Source organism: Leucopleurus acutus, assembly GCF_964270905.1.
Source record: "Leucopleurus acutus genome assembly, chromosome: 16".
In the NCBI taxonomy this organism is placed as follows: Eukaryota; Metazoa; Chordata; class Mammalia; order Artiodactyla; family Delphinidae; genus Leucopleurus; species Leucopleurus acutus.
The window spans coordinates 10508318-10521695 of NC_139158.1; positions in this window are offsets into that span (position 1 = coordinate 10508318).

The window sequence follows — 13378 nt, forward strand, 5'->3', positions numbered from 1 at the left end:
GGGCAACAGTCGACAACTCCAGTGTCTCTCTCTGAGTGAGCCTTTAGAGACCCATTTATGTGACCCACTGGCCTCCGAACATGAATATCATGGCAGCATAAATGCCCTTAAGTGGTTGAAAAGTAAAAGAAAGAAAAAAGGTATAATTAGCTTATTCATAATTGTTCCTTCAAGGAAAATGGAGCATTGACCTTGTGGAAAGAACCAGTTTAACCGAAAAATAACCCGCATTTGCTGAGGACTCACTCTGTGCCAGGCCCTGGGCTAAGTGCTTTGCATTGAAGTTTGCATTTAAGTCACTCTTTGAAGTGGGTACTATTATCATATTCATTCTTCAGATGAAGAGACTAAAGGTTGGAGAGATTAAGTAACTTGCCCAAGTTCACCTAGTTTATAGGAAGTCAGAGATGGGACACTGATTCAGGTCTGTCGGATCTGACACTAAAGTAAATGCTCTTGATCAGCCACCAATGGGTACCTCCTCTAGCTTAGCTGATGTGCCAGTTGTTTTACCCACAGTTTGCCTGTGCGTAGGAGAAAATCAACTATAGTGCCTTAACCAAGCAACGGTTTATTTTCCCCACATAATCAGAAGCTCACAGGAGAGCAATTCAGGGTTGATTCAGGCCCTTCTATCTTTCTGTCCCATCATCCTTAGCATGTCTCCTCCACCCTCATGGTCACAGTGTGGCTGCTGCGCTTCGCTGCTTTGCACCTGCATTCCAGGCAGAAGGAAGTAGGAAGAGACAAAGGGATTTTTCCTTGTTGGGCGTCATCTTTTTAACTTGGGGGAGCTGGTTTCCTTAGAAAATTTCTTTCTATAGCTCCTTGTCCAAAACTATGTCAGTGTCATCGCTAGCTGAAAAGGAGACTAAAGATGGAATATTTCAGCTTTCTCACCTCTAAAATAAAGGAAGGCAAGAAACACAGGCCTGGGAGTAGTTAGAAGGAGCCAATCTATAGTTTCTGCTCAGCTTACACCTTGAATGCTTTGCTCCAAAGGTTACTGGTGGGCATGGCTGGGGCAGAGCCAATGTTTTCCTTAGAGTGAGAATTTCTTTACATTAACACGCTGTGCCAAGTCAGCCCTTGCTTTCCTTTGTCCTTCCTGGGTAGCAGTGTGCGTGCCTCTACTTGCAGGCTCAGCCCTGCAGTTGCCCGAGTCAGCACCAGAGGGTGGGCTGTGGCATTGGTCTTGTGGGAACCCAGGGTTTCTCAAGTTTAGTCTTTCCTCACCTCTGCTCCATGTCAGCCCAATTAGAAACACTGACTTGAATTCCAGTTTCCCTGCTCCAAGCCCCAAGCCCCAGCTTGTTTGACTGTTGGGGTTTGGAAATCCTCCCTGAGGCTTGCTGGCTGTTATGGTTACCCCACCAAGGTGGGATCAACCCCTCCTCCTAAAAACTGTGGCTCAGATATCGAGGCTCATGATGCCACAGATGCACTAAGAGAATAGGAAAGGATTTATTATTCACATAATGAGGCTTTCTGGAGAGAGGAGGCTAGGGCCCCAGGCTGCTCTGACAATGGCATGAGAACACAGGGAAAGGATCTCCCTGGCTTGGGGTTTTATGGTGATGTCTTAGTGAGCTTGGGCAGCCATAACAGAATACCATAGTCTGGGTGGCTTCAACAACAGAAATTTGTTCTCAAGGTTTTGGAGGCTGGGAAGTCCAAGATCAAGGTGCTGGCAGATTCAGTGTCTGGAGAGAACCTGCTTCCTGGTTCATAGATGGTGATCTTTTCACTGTGTCCTCACATGGCAGAAGGGGCAAGGGAGCTCTCTGGGATCCCTTTTATAAGGGCATTAATCTAATTCCTGAGGACTCCACCCTCATGACCTAATCACTTCCCCAAGGCCCCATCTCCCAATACCATCACTTTGGGGGGTGGGGCTTTAGCATGTGAATTTTGGGGGGACAAAACAATTCAGTCCATAGTAGGTGGCCGGGAGTGGGGCCAAAGTGAGTGTTCCCGTGCACATGTGGTTTGATCTTCCTACCTATGCCTTGGCTTTCCCATCATCTTGCCTAGCTGTGGGGCAGGTGGGGAAGGAGAGTGGTGGGATTTGGAAGCTGGCAGTAGTCAAACGTCCAAAATGGAGTCAGATTCTTTATTACATTGACTCCCTTGGGCTTCCCTCATGTACATGGTCCTTGGGCTGTGACCTGATGCCCAGGACAGGGAAGATGCTTCCTCCTGACTTTGGGTATCACTTGCTGCCTGACCTTCCTCAGCAGCACCCTGCCCCCTGAAGGCATTCCCTTGACTCTCCACGTGCTCCTGATCCACATTCTATTTACTTATTTGTTAAAAAAAATTTTTTGGCTGTACCACGCAGCTTGTGGGATCTTAGTTCCCGGACCAGGGATTGAACCCAGGCCCCAGCAGTGAGAGCGCCGACTCCTAACCACTGGACTGCCAGGGAACTCCCATGAGCCACATTTTAGTTCACCACAGTCCAGACTTCATCTACTAGACCCTGGTTAACCCTCCCAGGGCCATTTGGTCTGCAGCTGGTTGGTTTGGTTCTTCTCTTTTTCTGGCAGCTGAGTTGCTAAGACCCAGGTATCACGCAGACCCATGTGGTCGCAGCTTTGGGGGTGAGTACTTATGTGGTGTACTAAAATCATGCCGTGAAGTCTGCAAAATTTGTGATTTTCAGCCCTGGCCTCTCCACTAGACCTACAACTATTTGCATCCAGTGAGGAATGAAAATCCTTCCTCCTCTTCCTCTTCATCAAAGATTTCTTAGGCATCTCCTGGTGGCCCTAATCCATAGCATAGCACTTGGACACTCAAGGATAGAGGTGTGGCCTCCTTCCTGTAGGGACTTGCAGTCAGATTGGGAGGCAAGATTTACGCATTGAAAGAAAGAAAAAAGAAGAAATAGGTGCAAATAATGGGATAGACAAGGCAATGATTTCAAGAGCTCATTGAGGGTTGGTGCAATCAGGGAGGCTTCCTGGGGGAGATGGGCACTTGAGCCAAGCCATGGGAGGGTGCCTGTGATAAGCATAGGTATGGGAGCAGCCATCCGCTGCCCCTCTTCCAACCTATGTTCTCCTGTCAGTGATCATTGAGGGGAATTTGATAGTGTGAGCCTGTGATATTCAGAATTCTCTAGGATGATGCTTCTTATGGGGGAGCTTATTAGAACCACTAAGAAGGGTGAGGTTTGGGGTCCCAGAGGTCTCTAAAGCAAGAGTGAGCCCAGTGAAGAAAAGAACCAAGGTCCCTGATCCTCAGTCTGTGAGCTCTTCCCTGATGCTCTCCAAATGTCTTCCTTACGAGAAGGAGGAGAATGATCCTCCCTATTACATCCTTATTCCAAAATCCATAATGAACAAGCAAATGTTTTATAATCTAGCATAAATCTTGGTGATTACTCTTTTTTTAAAAAAAAATATTTATTTATTTATTTAGGTTGTGCCAGGTCTTAGTTGCAGCTTGCTGCCTCCTTAGTTGTGGCATGAGAACTCTTAGTTGCGACATGCATGTGGGATCTAGTTCCCTGACCAGGGATCGAATCCAGGTGCCCTGCACCGGGAGTTTGGAGTCTTAACCGCTGCACCACCAGAGAAGTCCCAGTGATTACTCTTATTTTCACATGGACGAGTTTTAGGCAAGTCATTCTACATCTTTGGGGCTCAGTTTGCCCAGTGGCCTAATGTGTAAACACCTACACCAATATTATAACTCATCATTATGTATCATTGTAAATTTACATGGCATTTCTCCATATACAAACTTATTTACTTCATTCATCACAACTCTATGTGTGCTACTTTCTATATTTTATGGACAATGTAGAAAAGTGGGATTCGGAGAAATTCAGCATTTTTTCTAATACTCTCTATGTGAGCATATGTAAGTAAAAGAGTCAGGACTTGAACACAGATCTTTTGGATAACTTTTATGGCCTTGCTGCTTCTCAAGATACAGAACAATCCAACCATGCAAGCCAAGCCCATGGAAAATCAAAAGCAAACCAAAACTCTTTGTGATGTCGGTTGGGACAACATACCTGAAGATTCCTCGAGGATGTCCACGTGCTCTGTGAAGGGGGGACCATGGCTATTACTGTTCTTCGTTGTGCACTAGCCCAGCGCAGGCAGAGGTGCTCTGCTGAGGAGGGCATGCACCAGGTTCCAAGAAGAGCATCTCATTTTCAATTAAACTCCATAGCGGATGCACAACTTAGTTCTCAGCTTCCTAGGATGCAATATCTCCATATGCTGGATGCCGAGGTCTTCCGCCAGCCTGAGCGGTTTGGCACTGTCTTTGGACGTCGATGTGTTTTTGGATAAACACACATACACACATAAACACACACACACACACACACACACACACACGGCCCTTTCTCTTCCTGTTGTTACCATATTGGCCTTCAAGTCCTTCATGGTTGCATTACAGGGTGAGCTGGAACTCTTGATAAAGGAGTTCTGTACAGTGATGACAAGAATTGATTTCCAATTTCCTGTAGAATGATTCTATCATTGCTAGTGACTCAGGCAATTTAGCTCATTTTCCAGGCCTGCCTGGGGGTTGTAGATCACACCGACAGCTTCTCAGTCATGCAGGAGGGGGATTTTGACAAGATGAGAGAGGAGACATTTTCAGAGAGTTTTGTGTTGGGGGTGGCCAGAAGCGAATGGCTGCCCCAGGGCTTTGGGCCCTGCGGTGTCCCGTTGAGAGTAGCCATGTCTTGGCTGTGATGGGGAAGCTGGCTTGTGGTTGGGTTTCTGGGGGGCTGCCCAGGACACCCCTTTTCCCTTCTCCCCATACGATGTTCAGTCCTGCTCGGCATGAGAACGTCCAAAGCCCCAGCAAAAGATAGAAGGGATTAATTTCCAGTAGTTTCCTCCGTACCAAATACTCTTAGATGGCATGTGTCCTTTATAAGATTGAACACACAGACTGGTTTTTCTTTCTCAGTGGACTCTATGACAGCAAGTATGATTCTTTGCATTTACTCATGAATTCGTTTTCATCTGCCAAGCTTGCATTGATTGTGCACTGGGTGCTGGATGAATTTGCTCGCCCTGGAAGGCATGTTGAAAGGACTGACAATGTTCCACCTCCCAGAGTCATCCAAGCAAAGCAGAACATGGCCGTGTTAGGACCAGGAGGCCTCCTGCGGGCCGTGACTCTGCACTAAAGCCTGATTCATTTAATCCTTATGACAACTCCATGACTATCTCTAGTTTGCAGATGTGGAAACAAAGGCACAGCAGATAAGTAACTTGCCCAAGGTCATACGAGGAGAGGGGCAGAGCAGAGATTAGAACTCAGGCCCTTTGGGAACAGTCTGTGCTTCTAAGCCTTGCACTATATCCCTCAAGGGTGGTGGATGAATATAGATGATTTTCCATCCAGTGGACTGAGTGGAGCCCCTAGAAGTTGATTAGCAATCACCCTGCTTTTATTAGGATTTTGTCAAAGTCTGACAGCACAAGAAATCGCTGGAGGCCCAGGAACTGAGCACATCCATGCATATGTGCAGGTGTGAGTGTGCACGTACACATATACATGCACACAGGCATATACACATACACACATGCGCGCGCACACACACACACACACACACACACACGACAAGAGGACATAGCTCAAGAAGCCACAGAAGCAACGGTTCGTGACACAGCTCTGCAGAACAGACACACTGATTTCTCCCTAGTCATTCAGCCAAAAAATTAGTTTTTAGAAATCATTGTTGAGCTACTTCCCAAACCAATGCTAAGCTTGAGTCCTGTAACAGGAAGCTGATGACCAAGTGTGTTCTGAGGACTGTTATCCCCATTTTACAGCCGGAGAGACTGAGGCTCAGGAAGATCTCTCCAGATCACAGAGCTAGCGAGGGACAGGGACAGGGTTCCAACACATACCTCCTGAGTCCCGGTCCACTTCTTTCCAGCATAATACAGACACCGCTTCCCACGCACGCTCTGTCGATGAGTATTTTATTTTGACACATCGGCTCTCTAAAATTGATCCGCCAGATTTCCTGTGAGTGTCAAGAGCAGACCCAATTGCCTGATTCCTGTTCTGAGAACCTGGCCTGTGGTTTGGACAAGGTTCCAGTGAAGGCTCTGGCTTTGACTCTCATTTCTCATCCTATCAAGAGCTCCATGTGGGCTCTGTGCTTTCTACCCCATAGCTTCTCCGTGGAGTCTGTTTGCTCTGATTGGCTCTTTTCCCCACCCCTTTCAGAATTCGTGTCTTAGGCTGCCAGTCATGTTGGCTCTCATTAATAGCTTCCGGGGATGGAAAGAGACAATATAATCACTCCCTACACACCTGTCAGGTAGATGCTGCATTAGGCAGTATGTTTGAGGGTTGTTTTTAGTTCTGATCAAAGTGAATGAAACAGATGTACCTCGTGGGTCTTATCAAAATGGCAGAGAAAATTACTCATCAGACAACTGACTTGTCTCACAAATTCTTTGTATGCAGCCAGTGCTGCCTTTTCCCCCTTAAATAAACAAGTGTTTAGTTTCCTGATCAATAGTTAAGATTGGGCTGGCTGGAGTAGAATCCATTTAATCCCAGACACATAAAGGCAATGTCCTATTGTGATGCTCTCCTAATATAGAGTTTAGAAGTAATTGCTCCCCTGGACAGAGAGAAACATTATCTGTTTCTCATTCATTTACTTATATATTCATTTATTCAATAAATATTGACTGGGCACCTATCTTGTCATGTGGCAGGTCCAGTTTTAGGTGCCAGGAATGTTCTAGTGGTGAATCTGACATGGTCCCTGCTTCCAGGAAGCCCACAGCCCAGGGTGGGGGGAGAAATAAATGTATAAACAATGACAGTACAACTATGATAGATACTAGATTACTTATTCAAGTAATTTTTATGGATACATGTAGGGGAGACAGCTTCTAAAATGGCTCTAATGATGGTTACTTCCTGACATCCAGGCTCGTGTATTATCCCCTCCCTCGGGTGTGGGTTGGACCTGGAGACTCACTTCTAATCAAGAGGCTCTGGAAAAATGATGGGATGTCACATCTAAGATTAGGTTACTGAATCGTGTCCTCCCCCCAAAAGATTATATCTTAACCCCCAGTACTGCTGAATATGATTGCATTTGGAAACAGGGTCTTTGCACGTGCAGTCAAGTTAAGATGATGTCAGTCAAGTGAGCTCTAGTTCAGTGTGACTGGAGTCCTTATAAAAAGGGGAAATATGGACACAGAGACTGACACACACACAGGGAGAATGCCAAGGGGAAGGCAAAGAGAAGGATGATGTATCCCTGAGCTGAGGGATACCAAAAATCACCAGCAAACCACCAGAAGCTGGGGGGACAGGCATGGAACAGAGTCTCCCCCATTGCTCTCAGAAGACACCATCCCTGCCAACACCTTGTACTTGGCCTTCCAGCCTCCAGAACTGTGAGACAGTCCATTTCTGTTGTCTCCCCCAAGTCTGTGGTATTTGTTTTGGCAGCCCAAGCAGTCTAATCTAGTTACAAAAAGACTGTGATTTCTGCCTCACTCTCACCCTCTTTGGTCCTTCTCACTTGCTCCAGTGAAGCCAGCTGCCATGTTGTGACTTGTGCCACGGTGGGCCTCATGTGACAAGGACCTGCAGGTGGCCTCTGGGCTAATAGCCAGGGAGAAACTGAGGCCCTCCACCCAACAGCCTTTAAGGAACAGAATTCTGCCAGTAACCATGGGAGTGAGCTTGGAAGCAAATTCCTTCCAGCTGGCAGCTTGGCTACAGTCTTCTGAGGGACCCAGAGCCAGAGGAACCAGCCTGGATTCTTAACTCACAGAAACTGAGATGATAAATGTTGTTTTAAGCTAATACGCTGTGGGGCATTTTGTTATGCAGCCATAGCTAGCTGATACCATCTGTAGAGTAGACTGGACACTGTCCTAAGCCCCAGGTCCTGGCCTTGAGAAGAGGCAGTTTGATTAAGGAAGCTTGGGCTCTGACTTCTGGCTGTCCTGGGTTCGAATCCCAGCAATGTCCTTCACTTGCTGTGCTGTCTCTGCAATTCACCTTACTTTGGTTTCTTCCTCTATAATAAAAGGAACAGTAATGGGGGTCCTGTGTGGATTAAGTTAACTTTTGTAAAGACTTTAAAGAGTTCATTTCACATTCAATGAATATTTACTGGGTGTCTATGGTAGGGCACTTAGGGGATGCTGGGCTGAGAGGTGACTTGCCTGAAGTGGGTCCCTGCCGTCATGTTATTTACCTTATAGTGAAAGAGCTGGAAGATGGACAAGTAAACACAGGTATTTCTTACAACTTCAGGGAGTGCTATTTCCTGTGCAGAAAGAGGAAGTGATTTCATTTTACATAGTTCTTTTGGGACAAGATGTTGGAGAACGCCTCTCTGAGATGCTATTTGCCAGAGATGGGGATGAACTGGTCAAGAGGAGGTCGTGGGGTAGAATGTGCCGAGCGCAGGCCAGCTGAGCAATGGTGGGTGTGGTCCAGGTTGCGTGGATTTGGGCTGCATCGCGAGGGTAGGACCAAATGGCTTGCTGAGACTGGGCTGTAGGGCCGGGGAGGAACCAAACAGGACTTTTAGGTTTGAGGCTTGAGCAACTGGGTGGATGCCATTCACTGAAGTGGGAAGCATGGGGGCTTAGCATGTTTGGGGAGGGGACTCAGGAGTTTCGAGTTGGAGTATGGGAGTGGGTGGGAAAAATGCTCTGGAGAGGGGAAAGGAGGGATGAAGACACAGGGGTATGACAAACAGTGTGGGTTTAGGAAGCTGGCAGCCCTCTGGTCGCTCAGGGCTCAGTACCGCAGATTCTAAGGGCTGCCGGGGGATGTGGCCGCGAGGCAGTGATGAGGCTGCGATAGCTGGTATTTACCCTGCTGTCCCTAGGAGGATGGGAAGTGTATGTGTGTGGGAGTCATGGGGGGGGGGGATGTTTATGATTTGAAAAAATATTACCAGGATGCTTGTTAAAATCCAGACTCCTGGGCCTCAGCTGCAGAGAGTTTAGTTCAGTAGATCTAGTGGGTGGCCTGGGATCTGCATGGTTAACAAGCATCCCCGCCGATTCAGGTGTGGCGGTTCTCAGCCCACACTTTGAGAAGCAGCGGTGTGGAGGGAGGGTGGATACGACGGTGGAAAGCCGGAGACAGGGAGCCTGGGGTGGGGATGAGCTTTACCAAGGAGGCAGCTCACCTCTTTCTGGGAGACGGGAGGTGAGGGCAGCTGCTGGTTTAGACAAATCCACAGGGACAGGTCATGGGGACGAGGGGGAGCTGGGGAGGCAAGGGCAGAAGGGAGGGATTTTCCATGTGGAATGGACTGTGTTTTCCCTGGAAATGGCGTTGAGTGGGATCAGGTGAGAGTGCAGATAGGGTAGGTGGGTTTGGGGGTGGGGTGGGGGTGGTGACGGAGGCTTCTTTCAGATTGAAGTTCACCAAATCCTATTGGTTTGCCATGTCCATCATAAGCCAGGCCTTCCCTAGCCCTGCGGACGCCACTGGAAGTCAGAGTCCAGCTGTGGAGCTGTGGGTACCGGCGCTGGGGGACAAGCAGGTGGGAACGAGGCTGGAAGGTGAATCCCCGGTGTTCCCTCTGCCCCAGTGGCCATCCCACTTTCTATATGGAGTTACGGGTGGGGCTGCGATGGATGTAGGGATGTTGCAGAGAGGACAGGAGGCTGAGCAGCTACCAAGGGGAAAGGGAGCTGATCAAGAGCCAGCTGGGGGCGCAGCCCCGAGGGCCCCAGTCCGTGGAGCTGGGAGGGTTTCTCCAGCTGTGCTCCCAGCCTCGAGTAGAGCAGGGAAGCCAGACTGCGTGGCCCTGGGGTGGAGATGCAGAGCTGTTGCTGCAGCAGGAGAAAAACTGGGTAGAGCTGGGACCTGTCAGAAGGACTTACTTAGAGAAGTAGATTTCAACTCAACACAAGAGCAGCCACCGCGGGATTCCCCCAGGACCCCTCCCGCCTGCCCTTGATTTTAAAACTCTGCACCCTTCGGGCGCGAGTTCAAATTCTGTCTCCTGTGAAGCCACCCCTGCTTCTTCCCGCTGGAGCTGCACTTCCCTCTTCGGCAGCAGGGTGCGGCTGCCACCTCCTCCGCGCTCACGGGGTACTTGCTCCAGGCCTGCCTCTCCTTCTAGGGCTGGGGTCCTGGGGGCCCGTGATGCCGCCTCCTACCTCCGTCTGCCTGTAAATCTCAGACTGTGTCTATGTCACTGCCTTCCTATAAGTAAATGTTTTCTGAATGGCCTTGAACTCTTAGAGGTAGTGGAAAGGTTGAAAAGTTAACAAGTCACAAGGAGTAGCCCGGAGAGTAAGGCAGTTTTTCTCATTTGCAATAGAGTCACCACCTCCTTGTTAAAAATGTACATTGGGGACCCTTCAGACCCACTGAATCAGAATCTCTGGGGTGGTGAGTAACAGAAATCTGAATATGAATGAGCTGATTCAGATGCGTTGTTTAACCCTGGGATTTGAGCCCGAGGTCAAGGTGTAATTGATGAGGAAAAAGGGAAGCATTGCTGCTCTCCTGCCTAGTGCCCTTAGGCACCCTCTGTCCTAGGTGTCGCTCACCATTTAGGTTGCTTTACTTTGAGAGCTGCAGGCTCCGAGGTCGCCCCTCCTGCCCCTGTCAGAAACACCCAGTCCCTCAGTGCTTGAGAGCCCCTGGCTTTTCACGAGATGGAAAGGACCCTGGAGATCTGAAGAATTCTTCCTCTTTGGTGGGGATGTCAGAGAACTCAAGGGTTAGCCTTCCCAGACTGTGCCAGGTGACTCTTTAATTGGCGACTTCCTAAAAAACGGTAGTGGTTGGAGGGTGTAATGAAGTAGAATATTTGGCGCCAGGGTCAAGGATTTTGGGAGACTCAGGGGGTCTTCTCTACTGACATTTGGGTACCTCCTACCTACCTACCCAAATCTGGGAGGGCAACCAACCAAAATCAATCAATCATCAATCAATCAAAATGAATCACATGCCTTAGAAGCCTGCGAATGGGTTCATCATCTTATTTAATTGATCAGATACATTTATAATTACAGATCAATAAAAAATTATGTATTGCACGATGCAGTTTTAAATAGCTACCAAAATTACAAAAAGCATCACCGGTTGTTCAGAGGGGGTAGATCTGCTGTGTGCCTCTACATTTTATCACAACACGTGTGGCCTGTGCTCTGAGGCAACCAGAATCTGAGTCTGGAATGTCTGTTTCAGAATAGCTTTTTTTCTGAAATCCATCTAAACCGGAAGAAGGCAGTAGGCTGCAAAGTATCTTCTTAATTTAATCATTTGTTTATTCATCCATTCACTGATCTAATGATTCTCCTGAGAACTAGGGATAGAGCAATGAAACAGACAGACCCTTGTAGTCTTTCCCTTCTTGGAGGTGGCTCCTGTGGGGCTCCCAGGACTGTAGGCTGCACAGAAGGTGTGTAGCACCTGCCCTTCTCCATGTGTCTCACCAGCTCCGTGCTGTCCCCTCTTTCCCCACAGGAACCTGCACCAGTGCACACGGTGAGATGCCTCGCCACCAGGGTGCATTCGTTTCCCATCACTGTACAGCCCTGCTTTGTCCCACTTGCTGCCCTGCCCTTTGTTGTCAGGCCTCTGCCAGGGAGTTGCAGTGATGGGCGGTGGGCACTGTGGTTGAACCCTGCCTTGGGTCAGGCCCACTTACTAACTGCTCTGTGCTGGGCAAGGGATTTACACATTTTGAGCCTCATTGACAGAATGGGTGTAACACCATCCACCTTGCAGGATTACTGTGAGTGTTTAAACAAAATAAAGTGTGTAAAGCAGAATAGTGATTGTGGCTTACCTACCCATTGTCCCAATCTCTTCTGCTTTCTTAGTAACAGAGCCCTGTATTTTTAAAGGTAGTTCTTGCTTGGCTAAAAACTCTTTTTCTCAGTCTCCTTTGCAATGGGATGACCAATGAGATTGAAGCAGAAGCCATCGGGTGGGGATTTGGAAAATCTCCTTGAAGTGCCCTTTTGCCTTCTCCCCCACCCCACATTCTCCTTCTTTCTGTCTGAGATATGGATGTGATGGCTGGAGCTCCTGCAGCCATTTCTGACTATGGGAGTGACCTTGAGGATAAAAGCCACTTCGCTTAGGATACTGGGATAGAAACATTGGAGAAGGCTGGGCACTTGTGATCTTTTTGAGCTTCAGTTCCTCATCTGTAGAATAGAAGCAATAAATATAGTGTGAATTACTAGATACTAGGAATGAAATGCCAAGTACAGCAGCTGACATGGAGCAGGTCCTCAACTAAATGCAGTCTATGCTTTTTTTCCTCTCTCCTTAGGATGTATGGGAACCACAGAAAGTTTTCCTACTTGGATCTATTAACTGCAGGATGGGCGACCTTCACATGGCCACAGCCTGTTGTAACAAACTGGTGAGTAAAGCCAAAGATGACTGTGAGGTTCCCTTCTCTATCTAGTATGGCCAGAAATCCTTTGAGGCAGCTGCACGAATACGCTTTCTCCAAAGGCTGATGGTTAATCTCTTTTCCTTGGGAACTCTGCCTTAGCATCCTGCCTTCCCGTGGGGAGGTGCCATTTGTAGGAATTGTTGGTTTGACAATAGATGTGCTAAGATGGGCATCTCTAAATCCCTGTGCCCACAGCCTGGGTCCCCATCACTCAGGCTCCTGGGAGCTTCTTCTCATTCCCTAACCCAAATAGATAAGGCACTGCAGAGAGAGAGAAATCTTTGATGTAGAAGGCACTTGGACTAATGGCATAATTACTCCACAGAACCATTTGCAAAGTAATTATGGACTATTGTTAGGACGCTCCAGCTTTTTTTTTTTTTTTTTAAGTAATGAGGCTTTGCTTAGAGTAAAGTGATGGTGGAAAAGAAAAGCCAATAATATGTGTGTGCATTTAAAGAGGCAAAAAACACCCTCATGCCCCTCCCCCCTCAAAGCAACCTTTCCCATCTCCCTAATGCAAAACCAGAAACTCACTCAGAACCCACCATGGACCGCAAGTATGCATCGCTCTGTTCTCTGTCCTGTTCACAACATTTCTGATATTATAATGCAATTTCAAGAAATACTGGCTGTAGAGTAATTTGCTGAGAAATGCATTTCTTCTATGGATGGAAGGAACTTGAGGCCATGTAGTTAACGTAATGAAGCCCAGGGGTCTTCTAAGTGCGAAAGTTCTCGAGCAGCTCTCCTCAACACTTCATGCCAGATCTGGGCTTCCTTCTGGCCCTGGCCCACCTCCTATTATGTCCGCAGGGTCCCGTCCCTCGGCATGGAGCCTGCAGCCTCTGCTCGAGAGGGACTGCGCTAAGCTAATTGAGATACATATTACAATATTAACTTTTAAAATATCGTATTAGGGGACTTCCTTGGTGGCACAGTGGTTAAGAATCCACCTGT